This window comes from Choloepus didactylus, chromosome X (assembly GCF_015220235.1).
Source record: "Choloepus didactylus isolate mChoDid1 chromosome X, mChoDid1.pri, whole genome shotgun sequence".
NCBI lineage: Eukaryota > Metazoa > Chordata > Mammalia > Pilosa > Megalonychidae > Choloepus > Choloepus didactylus.
The window spans coordinates 50,698,910-50,719,746 of record NC_051334.1 but is presented as its reverse complement, the minus strand read 5'-3'; the positions used below and the strand labels follow the sequence as shown (position 1 = coordinate 50,719,746).

At 47.2% G+C, this 20,837-nt stretch overlaps 1 pseudogene; it reads right to left on the bottom strand.

Moving 5' to 3' along the window:
* Nucleotides 1-671: 671 nt before the first annotated feature.
* Nucleotides 672-20,821, bottom strand: LOC119523319 (annotated as a pseudogene).
* Between the last annotated feature and the right edge of the window lie 16 nt (nt 20,822-20,837).

Below are 20,837 nucleotides of genomic sequence, written 5' to 3'. Positions count from 1 at the left end.
CCGGTCACACACGTGCAAGGTGCCCTGTCACACAGTGGCTGACCCAGACACACACGCAGAAGCAACCTCGGTGCGTTCAAGTGCTCTCTGGTCTGGGAAAGTGACACAGATCCATGACCTGTCACACACAGGCTCACATAAGCTCCCAACACATGGACTCAGTCACAGGCACAGCCCATTAGAACTCCCATGTGCAGCTCCCACACACACACACATACATGCCCAGCACCCAGTGGTTTTCCCCAGAGCCCCCACAAACACAACCACACACACTGACTCACCAAAACATAACCCCGTGTCACACCTGCCACCCACCCCACTCACATTTCCTATGCCATGTGCCCCCCCATCTCTGATCCATGCCTCAGCTTAGACTGAAGACTGAGCCCCTCATTTATTTGGGATCCCAGGCCCCCAACCCCCAGTCCTCTCCCTCCAATAAATGGTGGCCTGGCTCCCCCACTCTGGACAATCTCCCCAGATCAGGGTTGGGGTCAGGGGTGGGGGGTGGGGTGTGAGCAGGGCACAGGGTCCAGGGCCACAGCAAGAAGAATCAGACAGCAGAGGAAAACGGCTAGGGGCGAACACTTGACCACTGCCTCTGACACCTCAAATCCCTGCAGAGGGCTTGGGGTGGGGGGAGACCTCTGCTGGGGCAGGTGCGGTGCTCCTCAGGCCTCACGGACCCGGCCCAGGAGGCTGGCATTATCCTGGTGTAGGGCTCGGTAGTCCTCCTGGATCTTCTCCAGGTTGCTGAGAGTCTTCTTGCCCATCTCTGTCTCAATCTAAGATATTGTGAACACATCCCCCACCTCAGCATTCAGTGCCTCTTTCCCCGCCCCTGCTCGTCACACCCTGCCTTCATCACGGCCACACTGGGCCCCTCAAGCCTGTCCCTCAAACACCACCCACTTTGTCCATGGCCAGGCCTTTATGCAGGTTGTTCTCTCAACTGAAAGCATCCTTTGCTACATGGCAGGATTTCCCAGCCAATATTCAAGCTGAAGCCTTTGCCAATGGTGCTGAGAGGCAGGTGTGAGCGCCCTTGTGGCAGAAGCTGGGACTCAGAAGAGGCTGCTGGACTGTCCCAGGTCACACACACAGCTACTAAGGGGCAAGGCTGAGACTCTAGCCATAGGCTGTGTCTGGTGCCACAGCCTCTCTCAGCATAAACCACTCAAAGAGCTGTCCCCGGACCTGCCTGGATTCCCCAGCCACCCCCAGGCCTCACCTGCTCCTCAAGGTCTCAAACCTCCCGCATGATAGTGCCTGTGTCCTCAATGGTCTGGATAAGCTGGCTGCAGTTCTGGAGATGGCAGGAGCAGAGGGCTTTAACTCCCAACACGCCCCCATCCCATCAAGCCCCCCAGGTGGGCTTCATCCCTCACCTCATGCAGGGCAGCCATGTACTTGTAGGCCTTCCGAAAGCATCATCCTTCTTGGCATCCTGACCAGACAGATGGGGCCACAGAGGTATCGGTGGGCTGTGCTCCCCACTCCCCCCTTACCACACCACCTCCACACTCCCACAAGGCCACCCTCTCCCACCCCCTACCCACCACTTCATCCTTCACAGAGCAAAGCCAGTAGGCCCACAGAGGCTCACATGGGGCGCAGGCCCAATCCAGCTGGTGAGCAGATGAGCAAGCAGCAGTCCCCAGTCTGACCCCAACCCTTGTGCCCTACCCAGCCTGCCTGTATACCTTGAACACGAGCTCATCAGTCACCGCGAATGTCCGGTCCAGTTTCCCAGAGAGGGAGCTGATTTTCTTCTGTAGCTTCTTGGTATCAGACAGGATCTGGCAGAGACCAGGGTGGACAGTCAGCTGCGGGCACTCGTAGGCATGTCCTCACATCCAGACACAGCTTGTAATCTTGCGGTGGGGGTGGCTGGGAGGGGGTGGGGGATGTGGGTGGCTGCTTTGTGCCAGGGTATGGCCAGAAAACTCTGCCTACCAGAGGCTGTGAGGTCCTCGTGTGACCACACTACGCATGCCTGCCCCTCGGGCATGTGTGCCCCTGTGGCCCACTCCCCCACGGCCATGGCGGTGCACCTTAGTGATCTCTTCCTTCTGCTTCCGGATGTTGCCCACAATCTCCAGGATGCGCTGGGTATAGACCAGCTGGGACACGTCTCGGGGCAGAGTCTCCAGCTCCGACACCTAGGCAGGGACACAGCAGGCACTCTCCCAGGCCCCCCGCCCCACCCACCACAAGCTGCCCAGGGCCCCCTCTGCACAGGCCTCACCAGCTGCTTGTAGACCTCCTCCTTCCTGCGAGCCTCATCAGCAGCTGCTCGAACACTCTGGTGCAGCTCCTGGATCTCTGCTAGCCGTCAAGATGATTCCAGCTGCCCAGGACACCGTGGGCAGAGGGCAGTGAGGAGAGCATGGGAGGTGATCCCCTGGGGAGGGAACCTGCCCCACCAGTGCCCCCAGGACCCCACAGCCTACCTCCCGGCAATCCTGGAGCTTCCGCAGGTGGCGGTACTCAGCAAGGAGTGGGACCCGGTGCTTTTTCCACTGCCCCGCCAAGTGGATGACCCGCTGGGCACTACTCTCTACCGCGAGCTGGGTAGGGTGGGTGGGGGTGTGTCACATGGGCTGGGCCCCTTCAGCCTCAGTCCACCCTGCCCAGCCCCAGCCCAGCCCCACCTGCAACTTGGCGAGGTTGGCAGCCCCATTGGGCAACAGCTCCACCGCTGGCTCTTCAAGCGCAGGGCCTGCTCTTGGTCCGCGGTGCTGAGCTTACTCTGCCAACACTCAGTCTCCACCTGGTGCACCGTGATCCCCCAATCCCAAGTCAGTGGGGGATCCCAGCGACACTCCCCAGCCCACCTGCCCCTCAGTGAGGCTGGAAAGTCAGGGCCTACCCCAAGATCCCACAGATGACTGACTACAAAGCCCTCTAGCCCCTTCAGGCCTCTCAAACCCCTCCTGATATTGACAGATGTACCCATAAGTACTAACAGGCACCCACAGGCCCCTCCAGTCCCTACAGGGCCACACTGACCCCAAGAGCCCTGGAGAGACCCACAAGTCCCTGACCACACATACATCCACAGATCCCTCAAATCTCTCCTGATCTTCACGACTCCTATAACTCCTGACTGATGCCCACAGGCTCCTGGAACCCCTAAGGACTCAACAACCCATAGAACTACAAGCCCCCTGATCCTATCTCAGAACTCTGAGATACTTCAAGTCACCACAGGTCCCCAATGTCCCCCACAAAGCTTCCTGCCATCTGCAGACCTCCACAGACAAGCTCACAAGTCTCACTAATCCTGTCAGGCCCTCCTTCTGACCCCACCCCCAGCCCAGCAGCCCCCCTACCCCACAGCCCCTCACCTGCCCAAGGCTGATTCCCAGAGTCCTCATGTCAGCTTCAACCTCTTCAATGTTGTGATTCACACCATCCAGCTGCTCCCAAAGGGACTCAAGCTCCTGTTCTTGAGCTGCCCACATGTACTGGGAGGCATGGGCCAGTCAGAGCAAGATGGGTTTCAGGCCCAGCTGGTAAACAGGCAAGGGCCCAGGGCACCCTGCACTGCACTGCTCACCTGTTCAGGCCGCCGGGAAGTTGCTGGCACATCTGACACATGCGTTGCCTGGGCCTCAGGCTCCTGGCACAGTGAGGAGGGGTCACTACAGCTGCCAGGGGGACCCCTGCAGCCCACAGCCCAGCCTCAAGCCTCCCCCTCTGCCAAGCGCTCTCCCAGCACCATACCCATGCCACTCAACAACTGATGGCTGTCAGACTGTGACAAGATGAAGACAAAGGCCTCTTACATCTGATCTATCTATGACCTCAGAAGGTTTCTGCTCATAAAGAAACCTCCCGGCCCTGACACAGCTCCTGCCCATTTCTGAAGTCTCAACCGCCCCTGAAAAAGATGAGGGCCCTTCTGGGTGACCATGGAGAGAAGATATGCTCAAAGAAAACTGCCCGAGGAAAGGAGGCATTTGCACAAAGAGCACCCCTACAGCCCTTACGTGGTTCCCACCCATCCACCCTTGCTCCACTAAAGTCTCCTGGGAAGCTAGGCAACTCCTCTAGGAGACACCTCTCCCAGTGGGGAGAGGGCAGACCTGAGGGGGGACCTGTGTGGATAAAGGTGGTGTGGGCCCATGGAGCAGCCTTCAAGCCTGCCATAGCTCCTGCCAGCATGCCCCATCTCCACTCAGGCCCCATCAACCAGTTGGAAGGTGAACTTCTCAGAATGCATGAAGCGGGAGCCCTTGGGAGCCCTGGTCCTGGCCCCAGCTCCCCAGGCCTGCAGCAGCTCCCCCAGATCTCGGGCTTGTGTGGGGACCCCCAGAGGGGCCCAGCTTTGGCACAGATGCTCAGCAAGGTGCTTCTGCAGCCGCTGCCACTGAGCCCGTGTATCCTCCTGGAAACAGAGGACAGGGTGAAACAGGAGGGGGTAAAGGCTTCTCTGGCAACCCAGGCCCTGCCTCCTCCAGGAATCCCACCTGCCAAGGTGCTACAGACAAGCCTGTCTCATCTTCCGTCCCACCAGTTTGGGATCTCCCCGAGGACAGGGGGACAGGGGTCTGCTCTGCCTCACAGCCACACCTCTCTACATCCACCTGCCCCCCTCACTGGGAGAGTATATAGGAAAAGAGAAAAGGAGGCATGGAGCCCCCGACTCAGAGGCAGACAGTATCTGGACCTGTGGGGACAGAGCAGGGACAGAGTCAAAGGTATCAGACCAAGAAGGGGGCAGAGTCAGAGAGTGGAACAGAGACAGAGAGAGGCAAAAGACAGACAAGATCAGCGAGGTTTGAGACAACTGGGGAAATCTAATCGTGATCTCAAGTGTTAGATGATACAAAGAGATCACTGTTCATTTTGTTGGGTATGAAAATAGCCCAGAGGTTACCTTAAAAATGAATGCCTTTATGAGTTATGAGATGCATTTGTGAGTATTTAGAGGTAAAATGACATGTCTGGGATTTACTTTAAAATAATATAGAAAAAAAAAGTTGGAAGAGCATGTTACTTCACTTTAAGCACTCCCCTGAGAGGAGAGTGCTAGTACTACCCCATTTTCCAGAATAGGAAACTGAGGCTCTAGGGAGAGACAGTGACTTGTCCATGGTCCACAGTCTTTCTGACTCCAGTGGCCTAGTTCTTTCAGATGAGGAGACAGTGGAAGAGAGGACAAAGTGGGCAGAGGAGAGAGGCAGAAGACACACGAGACAAAACGGAGCACCAGTGAGCAGGAGCCTCAGAAGCAGGGAGCCCAGCACCAGGCTGTACCCGGGGTGGGAGGCGGTGAGCTTTGCGTAGCCAGTCCTCATCCCCTGGGTGGTCCTGGCCCGTATGCTGGCAGAGCTGGATGGCACGGTGTTCAAGGAGCGAGGCTGCCCTCCCCGCCAGCTGGGGCAACTGGGCAGGGACAGGTGGCAGCAGGGGACTCCCCTGGAACTCACGTGGCTCTGGGGACAGACACCGTGTCAGTTTAGCCTTCCCCCCTTCTCATATAGTCAGGACCTCCTCTTCTCCCTCTCCCCAGCCCCTCCCCACAGCCTCATACTCACCTCCTCTGGAACTCAGCTCGGGCATGGCCAGCCTGCTGGTCCGGAAAGGCTTCTGGAGGGCCGAGCCCTGGGATGGAGGGGGGGTGGGGTGGGCAGAGTCAGAGCCTCCAGAAGGAAGTGGGGTGCAGGACACAGGTGGAAGGGGGCCAAACACCTGAGCACTCAGGTGGAGACAAGGAAGGCAAGGTAGGATGTGAGGAAACTGACAGGTGTTGGGAGGTCCCACCTGGATGTGCTGCAGCTTGGGCATTCGAAGGAGGGGTGGGACCCAGGGCAGGGCCACCTAGTCCCAGATTTGGCTCCCAATGGCTCGAAGGAGAATAGCTGAGTCACCTATGGGGGTTGTGGAGGGGGAGTGTTAATCAGGTGACAACACTGCAACTCCAAAAATGCATACCCTGGGATCCTAGCCACCATACACCCCCATCCCTGTCCCCAGCCCCAAGATACATATCTAGCTAGCTATCATTCTCACACTCGTTCATTCAACAAACATTTATTAACCACCTACTATGTACTAGTCACAGTTCTAGACACTGGGGATACCTCGGTGGACAAACTAGAGGTGGTGACTGGGAAAGGAAGAGAAGGACTATTGAGAGGAGGATGGAATATTTTTTAACTTTTTATTTTAAAATACTTTCAAACTTACAGGATGTTACAAAAATAACACAAACCCCATACAGAGAACACCAACACACACACACACACACACACACACACACACACACACACACACACACACACACACCACTGCCACATACCCAGATCCACAAATATTAACATTTTGCCACAGGTGCCATATCATTCTCTCTCTCTAGCCATCTGTCTGTCAAGGAGGATGTCATTTGAACAAGGCAGTCGGAGGAAAAGTCTCCCTGAGGTGGACATTTGAACAGAAATCTCAGAGAGGTGAGGGGGTGAACCAAAAGGATAGCTGGGGAAAGAATAATCCAGCAAATGCAAAAGCCCTAAGGCTGAAGGGTGCCTGGCATGTGTGAGGAGCATCAAGGAGGCCAGTGGTTAGAATAGAGTAAGCCAGGGCAAGAGGGGTAGGAGGTGAGGTCCAAAAAGTCCCACCTAGCACCAACTCACCACCTAAACCCCAGCCTCCTTCCCCCTTCCTATGTCCCCTCTCCAACTCCCACTCCCACCACTTGACTCTCCTGAAGACACATACCCCCACCAACCCACACCCATCAACCTTTTCACCACTTCTGAACACCCAGGAATACCACCCTTACCTGACCCACCCATCACCACCACACCCCAGGCACCCTGTACCTGCAGGCTGATCTGCGTCCTCAGAGGCATCAGTGGGCAGACCCTCAGCCAAGAAGAGAAGCAGGTCCCGGAGGTCAGGCTCACTGGGGTACAGGAAGTTCTGATAGCCAAGCTCCAAGGGATAGCCCAGGTCCTAGGGGTAGGAGGGGGCAGGGCACATCAGCCAGGAGGGCAGAATCCTCCTGCCCTGGGAGCCCTGGGCCCAAGCCACAAATGCACGCACTCTCTCACCAACCACCACCACCTTCTGAACCTGCACCCAGCTTCCCAAGGCCTCCAGGCCACTGCAGAGAGCCACAAAGTTTTGATAGCTAATGCTACAGAGAGCAACGCATAAGACGAAGGTTCTGACATTTCTGTGACTCAAAATCCAGAAGCCATAAAGACGACGGGTATTTCTAAATACATGAAAAGAAATAAAACTTTAAAAAAAACTTACAATAAACAAAGTCAATAGAGTAATGACAAGCTGGGAAAAAATATTTGGAGCTTGTATCATTGACAAAGAGCTAATATACCTAGTATATAAGGAGTGCCTAAAAATAAACAAGAAAAAAAGGCTGGCAACATAACAGAAAAGTATGCAAAAGGTAGGAATAGACAGTTCACAGAAAAAGAAATGAAGATAGCCCTTAAACTTATGAAATATGTGCAACCTTGCCCATAAGAGAAATGCAAATTAAAAGTACACTGAAGGGAAGGCGGGGCAAGATGGCAGACTGGTGAGCTGTATGTTTTAGTTACTCCTCCAGGAAAGTAGGTAGAAAGCCAGGAACTGCGTGGACTGGACACCACAGAGCAATCTGACTTTGGGCATACTTCATACAACACTCATGAAAACGTGGAACTGCTGAGATCAGCGAAATCTGAAAGTTTTTGCGGCCAGGGGACCCACGCCCCTCCCTGCCAGCCTCAGTCCCCTGGGAGGAGGGGCTGTCAGCTCCGGGAAGGAGAAGGGAGAACTGCAGTGGCAGCCCTTATCGGAAACTCATTCTGCTGATCCAAACTCCAACCATAGATAGACAGAGACCAGACACCAGACAATCTGAGAGCAGCCAGCCCAGCAGAGAGGAGACAGGCATAGAAAAAAAACAACACGAAAAACTCCAAAATAAAAGCGGAGGATTTTTGGAGTTCTGGTGAACATAGAAAGGGGAAGGGCAGAGCCCAGGCCCGAGCTCAGGCCCTGAGGCGCATATGCAAATCCCGAAGAAAAGCTGATCTCTCTGCCCTGTGGACCTTTCCTTAATGGCCCTGGTTGCTTTGTCTCTTAGCATTTCAATAACCAATTAGATCTTTGAAGAGGGCCCCCTTTTTTTTTTTTAATCCTTTTTTCTTTTTCTAAAACAATTACTCTAAGAAGTCCAATACAGAAAGCTTCAAAGACTTGTAATTTGGGCAGGTCAAGTCAAGAGCAGAACTAGGAGAGCTCTGAGACAAAACGCAATAATCCAGTGGCTGAGAAAATTCACTAAACACCACAACTTCCCAAGAAAAGGGGGGTGTCCGCTCACAGCCATCATCCTGGTGGACAGGAAACACTCCTGCCCATCGCCAGCCCCATAGCCCAGAACTACCCCAGACAATCCAGTGTGATGGAAGTGCTTCAAATAACAGGCACACACCACAAAACTGGGCGTGGACATTAGCCTTCCCTGCAACCTCAGCTGATTGTCCCAGAGTTGGGAAGGTAGAGCAGTGTGAATTAACAAAGCCCCATTCAGCCATCATTTCAGCAGACTGGGAGCCTCCCTACACAGCCCAGCAGCCCAGAACTGCCCTGGGGGGACGGCACTCACCTGTGACATAGCACAGTCATCCCTCAACAGAGGACCCGGGGTGCACGGCCTGGAAGAGGGGCCCACTTGCAAGTCTCAGGAGCCATACGCCAATACCAAGGACTTGTGGGTCAGTGGCAGAGACAAACTGTGGCAGGACTGAACTGAATGATTAGACTATTGCAGCAGCTTTAAAACTCTAGGATCACCAGGGAGATTTGATTGTTAGAGCCACCCCCCTTCCCTGACTGCCCAGAAACACTCCCCATATACAGGGCAGGCAACACCAACTACACACGCAAGCTTGGTACACCAATTGGACCCCACAAGACTCACTCCCCCACTCACCAAAAAGGCTAAGCAGGGGAGAACTGGCTTGTGGAGAACAGGTGGCTCGTGGACGCCACCTGCTGGTTAGTTAGAGAAAGTGTACTCCACGAACAGGTAGATCTGATAAATTAGAGATAAGGACTTCAATTGGTCTACAAATCCTAAAAGAACCCTATCAAGTTCAGCAAATGCCACGAGGCCAAAAACAACAGAAAATTATAAAGCATATGAAAAAAACAGACGATATGGATAACCCAAGCCCAAGCACCCAAATCAAAAGATCAGAAGAGACACAGCACCTAGAGCAGCTACTCAAAGAACTAAAGATGAACAATGAGACCATAGTACAGGAGACAAAGGAAATTAAGAAGACCCTAGAAGAGCATAAAGAAGAAATTGCAAGACTAAATAAAAAAATGGATGATCTTATGGAAATTAAAGAAACTGTTGACCAAATTAAAAAGATTCTGGACACTCATAGTACAAGACTAGAGGCAGTTGAACAACGAATCAGTGACCTCGAAGATGACAGAATGGAAAATGAAAGCATAAAAGAAAGAATGGGGAAAAAAATTGAAAAAATCGAAACGGACCTCAGGGATATGATAAATAATATGAAACGTCGAAATATAAGACTCATTGGTGTCCCAGAAGGGGAAGAAAAGGGTAAAGGTCTAGGAAGAGTATTCAAAGAAATGGTTGGGCAAAACTTCCCAAATCTTCTAAACAACATAAATACACAAATCATAAATGCTCAGCGAACCACAAATAGAATAAATCCAAATAAACCCACTCCGAGACACATACTGATCACACTGTCAAACACAGAAGAGAAGGAGCAAGTTCTGAAAGCAGCAAGAGAAAAGCAATTCACACATACAAAGGAAACACCATAAAACTAAGTAGTGACTACTCAGCAGCCACCATGGAGGCGAGAAGGCAGTGGCACGATATATTTAAAACTCTGAGTGAGAAAAATTTCCAGCCAAGAATACTTTATCCAGCAAAGCTCTCCTTCAAATTTGAGGGAGAGCTTAAATTTTTCACAGACAAACAAATGCTGAGAGAATTTGTTAACAAGAGACCTGCCCTACTGGAGATACTAAAGGGAGCCCTACAGACAGAGAAACACAGAAAGGACAGAGAGACTTGGAGAAAGGTTCAGTACTAAAGAGATTAGGTATGGGTATAATAAAGGATATTAATAGACAAAAGGGAAAAATATGACAAACATAAACCAAAGGATAAGATGGCTGATTCAAGAAATGCCTTCATGGTTATAACATTGAATGTAAATGGATTAAACTCCCCAATTAAAAGATATAGATTCGCAGAATGGATCAAAAAAATGAACCATCAATATGTTGCATACAAGAGACTCATCTTAGACACAGGGACACAAAGAAACTGAAAGTGAAAGGATGGAAAAAAATATTTCATGCAAGCTACAGCCAAAAGAAAGCAGGTGTAGCAATATTAATCTCAGATAAAATAGACTTCAAATGCAGGGATGTTTTGAGAGACAAAGAAGGCCACTACATACTAATAAAAGGGGCAATTCAGCAAGAAGAAATAACATTCGTAAATGTCTATGCACCCAATCAAGGAGCCACAAAATACATGAGAGAAACACTGGCAAAATTAAAGGAAGCAATTGATGTTTCCACAATAATTGTGGGAGACTTCAACACATCACTCTCTCCTATAGATAGTTCAACCAGACAGAAGACCAATAAGGAAACTGAAAACCTAAACAATCTGATAAATGAATTAGATTTAACAGACATATACAGGACATTACATACCAAATCACCAGGATACACATACTTTTCTAGTGCTCATGGAACTTTCTCCAGAATAGATCATATTCTGGGACATAAAACAAGCCTCAATAAATTTAAAAAGATGAAATTATTCAAAGCACATTCTCTGACCACAATGGAATACAATTAGAAGTCAATAACCATCAGAGACTTAGAAAATTCACAAATACCTAGAGGTTAAACAACACACTCCTAAACAATCAGTGGGTTAAAGAAGAAATAGCAAGAGAAATTGCTAAATATAAAGAGAAGAATGAAAATGAGAACACAACATACCAAAACCTATGGGATGCAGCAAAAGCAGTGCTAAGGGGAAAATTTATAGCACTAAACGCATATATTAAAAAGGAAGAAAGCGCCAAAATCAAAGAACTAATGGATCAACTGAAGAAGCTAGAAAATGAACAGCAAACCAATCCCAAACCAAGTACAAGAAAAGAAATGACAAGGATTAAAGCAGAAATAAATGACATAGAGAACAAAAAAACAATAGAGAGGATAAATATCACCAAAACTTGGTTCTTTGAGAAGATCAACAAGATTGACAAGCCCCTAGCTAGACTGACAAAATCAAAAAGAGAGAAGACCCATATAAACAAAATAATGAATGAAAAAGGTGACATAACTGCAGATCCTGAAGAAATTAAAAAAATTATAAGAGGATACTATGAACAACTGTATGGCAACAAACTGGATAATGTAGAGGAAATGGACAATTTCCTGGAAACATATGAACAACCTAGACGGACCAGAGAAGAAATAGAAGACCTCAACCAACCCATCACAAGCAAAGAGATCCAATCAGTCATCAAAAATCTTCCCACAAATAAATGCCCAGGACCAGATGGCTTCACAGGGGAATTCTACCAAACTTTCCAGAAAGAACTGACACCAATCTTACTCCAACTCTTTCAAAACATTGAAGAAAATGGAACACTACCTAACTCATTTTATGAAGCTAACATCAATCTAATACCAAAACCAGGCAAAGATGCTACAAAAAAGGAAAACTAACGGCCAATCTCCCTAATCAATATAGATGCAAAAATCCTCAACAAAATACTTGCAAATCGAATCCAAAGACACATTAAAAAAATCATACACCATGACCAAGTGGGGTTTATTCCAGGCATGCAAGGATGGTTCAACATAAGAAAATCAATCAATGTATTACAACACATTAACAATTCAAAAGGGAAAAATCAATTGATCATCTCAATAGATGCTGAAAAAGCATTTGACAAAATCCAACATCCCTTTTTGATAAAAACACTTCAAAAGGTAGGAATTGAAGGAAACTTCCTCAACATGATAAAGAGCATATATGAAAAACCCACAGCCAGCATAGTACTCAATGGTGAGAGACTGAAAGCCTTCCCCCTAAGATCAGGAACAAGTCAAGGATGCCCACTGTCACCACTGTTATTCAACATTGTGCTGGAAGTGCTAGCCAGGGCAATCCGGCAAGACAAAGAAATAAAAGGCATCCAAATTGGAAAAGAAGAAGTAAAACTGTCATTGTTTGCAGATGATATGATCTTATATCTAGAAAACCCTGAGAAATTGACGATACAGCTACTAGAGCTAATAAACAAATTTAGCAAAGTAGCGGGATACAAGGTTAATGCACATAAGTCAGTAATGTTTCTATACGCTAGAAATGAACAAACGGAAGAGACACTCAAGAAAAAGATACCATTTTCAATAGCAACTAAAAAAATTCCAACAACCTACTTTGCAGACTTAGAAAAGCTAGTTATCAAATGTATTTGGAAAGGGAAGATGCCTCGAATTGCTAAAGACACTCTAAAAAAGAAAACCGAAGTGGGAGGACTTACACTCCCTGACTTTGAAGCTTATTATAAAGCCACAGTTGCCAAAACAGCATGGTACTGGCACAAAGATAGACATATAGATCAATGGAATCGAATTGAGAATTCGGAGATAGACCCTCAGATCTATGGCTGACTGATCTTTGATAAGGCCCCCCAAAGTCACTGAACTGAGTCATAATGGTCTTTTCAACAAATGGGGCTGGGAGAGTTGGATATCCATATCCAAAAGAATGAAAGAGGACCCCTACCTCACCCCCTACACAAAAATTAACTCAAAATGGACCAAAGATCTCAATATAAAAGAAAGTACCATAAAACTCCTAGAAGATAATGTAGGAAAACATCTTCAAGACCTTGTATTAGGCGGCCACTTCCTAGACTTTACACCTAAAGCACAAGCAACAAAAAAGAAAATAGATAAATGGGAACTCCTCAAGCTTAGAAGTTTCTGCACCTCAAAGGAATTTCTCAAAAAGGTAAAGAGGCAGCCAACTCAATGGGAAAAAATTTTTGGAAACCATGTCGCTGACAAAAGACTGATATCTTGCATATATAAAGAAATCCTACAACTCAATGACAATAGTACAGTCGGCCCAATTATAAAATGGGCAAAAGATATGAAAAGACAGTTCTCTGAAGAGAAAATACAAATGGCCAAGAAACACATGAAAAAATGTTCAGCTTCACTAGCTATTAGAGAGATGCAAATTAAGACCACAATGAGATACCATCTAACACAGGTTAGAATGGCTGCCATTAAACAAACAGGAAACTACAAATGCTGGAGGGGATGTGGAGAAATTGGAACTCTTATTCATTGTTGGTGGGACTGTATAATGGTTCATCCACTCTGGAAGTCAGTCTGGCAGTTCCTTAGAAAACTAGATATAGAGTTACCATTCGATCCAGCGATTGCACTTCTCGGTATGTACCCGGAAGGTCGGAAAGCAGTGACACGAACAGATATCTGCACGCCAATGTTCATAGCAGCATTATTCACAATTGACAAGAGATGGAAACAACCCAAATGTCCTTCAACAGATGAGTGGATAAATAAAATGTGGTATATACACACGATGGAATACTACGCGGCAGTAAGAAGGAACGATCTGGTGAAACATATGACAACATGGATGAACCTTGAAGACATAATGCTGAGCGAAATAAGCCAGGCACAAAAAGAGAAATATCATATGCTACCACTAATGTGAACTTTGAAAAATGTAAAACAAATGGTTTATAATGTAGAATGTAGGGGAACTAGCAATAGAGAGCAATTAAGGAAGGGGGAACAATAATCCAAGAAGAACAGATAAGCTATTTAACATTCTGGGGATGCCCAGGAATGACTATGGTCTGTTAATTTCTGATGGATATAGTAGGAACAAGTTCACAGAAATGTTGCTATATTAGGTAACTTTCTTGGGGTAAAGTAGGAACATGTTGGAAGTTAAGCAGTTATCTTAGGTTACTTGTCTTTTTCTTACTCCCTTGTTATGGTCTCTTTGAAATGTTCTTTTATTGTATGTTTGTTTTCTTTTTAACTTTTTTTTCATACAGTTGATTTAAAAAAGAAGGGAAAGTTAAAAAAAAAAGAAAGAAAAAAGAAAAACAAGGAAAAAAAAAAAGATGTAGTGCCCCCATGAGGAGCCTGTGGAGAATGCAGGGGTATTGGCCTACCCTACCTCCATGGTTGCTAACATGACCACAGACATAGGGGACTGGTGGTTTGATGGGCTGAGCCCTCTACCACAGGTTTTACCCTTGGGAAGACGGTTGCTGCAAAGGAGAGGCTAGGCCTCCCTATGGTTGTGCCTAAGAGCCTCCTCCCAAATGCCTCTTTGTTGCTCAGATGTGGCCCTGTCTCTCTAGCTAAGCCAACTTGAAAGGTGAAATCACTGCCCTCCCCTCTACGTGGGATCAGACACCCAGGGGAGTGAATCTCCCTGGCAACGTGGAATATGACTCCCAGGGAGGAATGTAGACCTGGCATCGTGGGACGGAGAACATCTTCTTGACCAAAAGGGGGATGTGAAAGGAAATGAAATAAGCTTCAGTGGCAGAGAGATTCCAAAACGAGCCGAGAGGTCACTCTGGTGGGCACTATTATGCACACTTTAGACAACCCTTTTTAGGTTCTAAAGAATTGGGGTAGCTGGTGGTGGATACCTGAAACTATCAAACTACAACCCAGAACCCATGAATCTCGAAGACAGTTGTATAAAAATGTAGCTTATGAGGGGTGACAATGGGCTTGGGAAAGCCATAAGGACCACACTCCACTTTGTCTAGTTTATGGATGGATGAGTAGAAAAATAGGGGAAGGAAACAAACAGACAAAGGTACCCAGTGTTCTTTTTTACTTCAATTGCACTTTTTCACTCTAATTATTATTCTTGTTATTTTTGTGTGTGTGCTAATGAAGGTGTCAGGGATTGATTTGGGTGATGAATGTACCACTATGTAATGGTACTGTAAACAATCGAAAGTACGATTTGTTTTGTATGACTGCGTGGTATGTGAATATATCTCAATAAAATGAAGATTAAAAAAAAAAAAAAAGTAAACCTAGGACTCTGCAGCAATAAACAATACCACAAGGAAAATACATGGACTGTATGAAGAGCACTGTTTATAGTATTTGAAATTTTTAATCAAATGCCTTGAAGATAACACATTAATGCACACTTGTGCAATGGGGGAAGCAAAGTTGTTATTTCAGGTTATTTGCTTTTCTGAAACTTTGCTTTATTGTATTATGAAGTGGTGACATTTGATGTTTGTTGTTTTTGTTGTAGCTTAGACATGATGTTTAAAATTAATTCAATACAATGAAAGAAACAAAAGTTAACTTCTCATTTAAAAAACATTCATCATGATGGCACAATAATTATCTGCCAATTCAGCCTAAAATTCATAAACTCAGTTTCATCAAGTAGAACCTCTAAAAAAAAAAAACAATTTGAGGATTACTTTTTTAAAGGATATTTTGGCAGTTTTCTTACATGTCCATTGAAGGAAATAATTGAGATATATTCAGATGAATGAGAATAAATTACCTGAAAAAAATGCAATGTTTTTTATGAGACTGAACACTGTATTTGTTTTGGCCTTTCTACATTTCTATTGTTATTATTACTATGAACATTTTGCTTGGTCTTTAGAACATGACTGGGTAATTGTTTAGGTGGGGCCAGGACCCTAGATGAGAGATTTTCACTGCAACTGGGTTAATTTATTGATTGTGGTACTGTTCCTGTGAATACATAAGAGAATGTCTCTGTTCTTAAGTGAAATACTACAAGAATAATTACAGAAACTGACTTTTTTTACACATAAGTTTCCAGTTGTTTAAGAAAACCTTATTATATAAGGAATATGAAACGATGTTCATGCTGTGAAAAAATAAATTAAATAAATGCACTTCACATGTAAAAAAAAAAAGTACACTGAGATTTTTGAGGTCGTGAAAATGTTTTATAATTCAATGTGCTGATGGTTGCACAGCTCTGTGAATATATTAAAAACCACTGAATTGTACACTTTAAATGGGTGAAAGGTATGGTATGTGAATTATATCTCAGGAAAGCTGGTACCCAAAAAAAAGTAGGATAGAAAATAAAAAGGACACTGAAATACCTTAAATAGGTGCTCAAAGTTAGCATCGCCCATCATGGGACGACCTGACATAATGCACTTCTGATGGGATACACTGGGAAGGAGATAATATCACTCCCAAAATCTGAATGTAATCATGAGAAAACAATCAGACCAATTCAGATGGTAGGGCACTAGGCAAAACAACTAGCCTAGACTCTTCAAAAATATCTGTCCTCATGAAAGAAAAAATGAAAAAGACATGAGCACTGTTCAAGATTTACTTGAAATACAGGTTGTGCTACTCACTGGCTATGAAGCTTGGGCCAGTTACTTAACCACTTAGAACTTCAGTTTCCTATCTGTAAAATGGCACTATTATTACCTATTAGTAGTAGCTGCTTTAATGAATAAACAGGCCAAGCTCTTTATTACTGTCATGGTGATAAGGGGCTCAGAAACCCACTGGCTGACCACAGGAAATATCTGTAAACTTCACTCATCCATTGATTCCTCACAGATTCCACCCAGTGGATGTGCGGCATCTGTCTGTCCATAGGTGTCCACTCTTAGGTGGATTTACCCCTCCTCCTTCATGCCCCACAAGGTCCTAGTGGAGCAGCCAACCCCAAAGCCTCTCCTACCCTCCCCCACCCTCTGCTTCCCGCTGACATGTGACCCTGGCAGTGCCCATCAGAGTTCTAGCTGGGGACTGGGAAACCAGCAGGGAGAGAAAGAAAACCTTTTTCTGCCAGAGTTGCTGTTGGCCCGGAGCCGAATGGACTCTGAAAGCAGATTTCCGGGGTTCAAATCCAAGCTTTGCCTCTTGCCAACTGTGTGATGTCAGGCAAATCATTTAACCTCTCTGTGCATCGCTTTCCTCACCTGGAAAAATGGAATCCCAACAGTACCTACCTCAGAAGGTTGTTCTGAGAATTAAATGGGTTACCACAATGCCTGGCACAGATTAGGCACTCAAAAAACATTATTATAAGTGTGTGTGTATGTGTGTGTGCTGGGTCACAACATAAGATATTTACTTCAGGGTATCATGGTCAAAAAGTGTGAAAGCCACTGGCTTTTAAGCTACTTTACTTTGAGTTTCTGATACTTTAAATCAAAGAGTTGTGACTGACAGAGAAACTCATTCCAGGAGTGGGGTATGTGAAGGTGTGTGACTGAAAGAGAAACTCATTCCAGGAGTGGGGTGTGTGAAGGTGGCTGAGTCGCAGAAACTGGTGCCAGGAGTCAGACACATGAAGAGGCAGACAGCAGAAGGTGGCAGTGCTGAGCTGAGGTGGGCTACGGGGACAGCATTCAGCAGGGTTAAGAGAGACTTTTTCTGCTGCTGGCAAACCCAGGCTGCTGGGGGCCAGACGATCGCATGTACATCTTGACCACTAAAAAGCCATATTCTCTGCCCCTTACTGAAGTCAGCGCGAGCAAAAGTAAGTAAACACCTAACCCAGCAGGAAACAGGACTGAGAGAAGAGAGGAATAGGGAACTGGAGGAGGCTTAATCCCCAGCCCTTCCTCAACACCCCTCATTGTACTCTCTCCTTGCCAAACAGAGGACATAACTTCCCCTTTAAAAAGTGCCCTCCTTGAGAATCCAGCCCCAGGCCAGGAGGACAGACTACCTGCCTCAGAAGGCCACCAAGGGCCCCAGAGAGAAGAAACAGAGAACTCCTGAGAATTAGGTGAAGCTGAGAACTAGGGAATGGGCAGAGCTCTGAGGCCTATTGCGTAAAGACAGAAACCGCACAAGCGAGGTTCAAATTCCAGAACTCTGACGGCCCTGCCCTTCTGGACATTTTCACTGTAGTTACTCTACTGTCCCTCTACTGCCATATACTGGGTATGTTGGGAGTGTTTAGATTGATTATGTAGCTGCAGGTTGCTAGAATGCAAGCAGCCAGATCAAGCCTATCCAATAATAGTCATGCCACTCACAGAAAGCTTATCATATCCAGCTTTTCATATATTAATTCCATTTTAATCCTCACAGCAACCCTAGGAGGTAGATACTATACTTACACCCATTTTACACAGGGGGAAACTTAGGCCCAAAGAGGTTAAGAGACTGGCCCTAAAGTCACAGAGCTAGTGAGCTGGGAGGAATACCATTACTTGGGAAGCTTCTGAACATAGTAGCTGGACACAGCTCTGTACTAGGAGGAGTGAGTGCTTCACTTTATCTATCGTAGCATTAAATGAATTGGCAAAGGCCTGGAGGCAGCCTGTCCACATGGTGTCTAAAGCGAAGGCCAACTTATCTATACACAACTAAAGTCAAAGCTAACTTGTCTGTACATCTTTAAATCACCCACACATGCCTCAGAAAAGTTACCTGAGCCTCTCCGGGCTTGTACAACTGCTAGGACGTTCTGATATTTTTTAAACCTGGGTCTTGATTTCCCCCAAACCAGGATTTTTGTTGGGGGTAACTAAGTTTTGTGAGTTAGCATTCCATCCCCTTATAGGGCTTGCTTTTCTTATTGTTTTTCCTTAACCAATCGTATTTTTTTGTGTAACCTCATTGTATTTACTATATGAGCTACCTCTTTCTCAGGGAAAAATGGAGCGCTTTTGTCTTGACATAGAACATGCCTCAATCTGCAAATTGTCTCCTTTTGCTAAATGGTCTTCTTGTCTAAGTTCTCAAAATTTGTCTTTCATTTGACAGTAGAGACATTTGGGGAATTGTTCTCATGAAAGGCAAGATGTATGTTTGGTTGCCACAAGGGGAATATAGCAGAGAAACTGTTTTAGTTAACCAGCATACTTTCCTTTGGGTAACCAGACCTCCCTCCTCACAACTCCAGGCAATCCTGAAGGGGTCACGATCACAGTGCCCTATAGGGATTACCGTGTGATCCAGGCTGGGCCAATAGGAGTACACAGTGATTGGTTTAGGGGTGAGCATGTGATCTAAGTAGGGCCTTTTCTGGAACTGGTAAATGGACACTATAGGGGAAAAAAAAAATCTTGGTGCAAACCTGAAAATGTGGGAGCCGGGGACAGCCAGTAGCCCGCCCAGGACTTATTGAATCCTCACAACTAACCCACTTTTAGCATCTCCATTTCCCAGAGAATGAAACTGAGGCCCAGGAGAGTTAAGGCCACAAAGTTAGCAAGTGGTGGAGCTGGGGTCTGAACTAGCAGTTTGACCACAGAGTCAGCAACCTCAAGCATTAGTGAGCGCTAAGCCACAAGGGGAGGTGGCAGAGAGGAAAGGCAAGAGTTTCAAAGGAGCCTGGTGACTTTGCAAGGGAGGAAGGAAGAGCATAAGTGTATTGGGAGGAGGCCACTCACCATGCAGGCCTGGGCCAGGCTCATAGCCAGGCGGAACTGGGCGGACACGGCAAGCGGCAGCAGGGGGCTGAGGCCAGAGCCTACGGCAGGGTTGATCACACGCAGGCAGCGGACCACGGCCTCTACAACCAGCTCAGTGGTGAAGGCCTGCAGGGTCTGCACATCTGGAGGAACTGCCCTGAAGAAGAAGGGGGCAGGCTCAATGGAGGGAGTAATCAGGAGACAGGGATCAAGCCAGACCAGCCTGTCTTCTGGAGGCGCTACGACCAGGGTGGGGGTGGAGAGGATGCCGACAGTTCTGATCCTGGGTATGAGTGACTGTGACTTCCATTTGAAAAACTAAGAACTGGGGAAGTCCTCAGGTCCCAAGATCTGGGTGAAAGAGAATGGCAGAGGGAAGGGATCTGAGTTCCGAAAGTCTCAAAATTCCCCTATGCAGAAGAGCCCCAAATTTCAGGGATGCAGGAAGGTCAAGGGGCCCAGGCGGCATGGTCCCTGAGTTCCGAGTCCCCAGATACTGTGTCCCATACACATCAGGGCCCCCTAGATATTGAGCCGCCGGGGTTTTGAGGAGACTAGATGTTGAGAGGGCTCCACACACCAGGGTCCCTGAATGTCCAGGTCTCTAGATATCAAGACCTCCTAGTTTCAAGCCATTCAAATATCTGTCTCCTTAAACGCTGGTGTCCTGGATTTTAGGGCCCTAGAATGCAAGAAGTCCTTGTGTGTCCAAGTCACTAAGTGCTGAGGTCATGAGACTTCGGGGTCCTGGGGTTTTAAAAGCCCCAGGTGTCAGGGAACTAAGGTTTTAAGGTTCCCAAGTGTCCAGCTCCAGCTTTGTGGAGTCCCTCCATGCCAGGGTCCTGGGGTTTTAAGTTCCCTGGTTCTCATGTTATAGATGTCTTACGGTCTCCAAATATTAGGGTACTGGAATATTAAAGCCCCCAGTTGTTGCAATGCTGGGATTTTAGGTTCCCGAGATGTCAAGAGCTGCAGATTTCAGGGTCACGGATCTTAGGTTCCAAGGTTTTAAGGTCTTGGGGTGTCCGGGTCCCGGACTTTTGAGTTTACTGTGTCGGGGTCGAAGGGTCTGGAAGGCCCCTGATGTCGGAGTGTGTTGGGGTGGGGGTGGGATCTTAGGGTCCTGGAAGTTGAAGTCCTGGATGTTAAGGTCCCGAGTTTTAAGGTCCCAGGTGACGGGGTCCCGGGGTTTGGGAGTCCCGGATAGGGGCATTCCGGGGTGGGCGGGGGCTGTGTGCTTACGTGCCGGCCTGGCGCAGGGAATGGATGAGGATTCTGTCCGCCTCCTCCATGGTGGAGCTGGGTCCA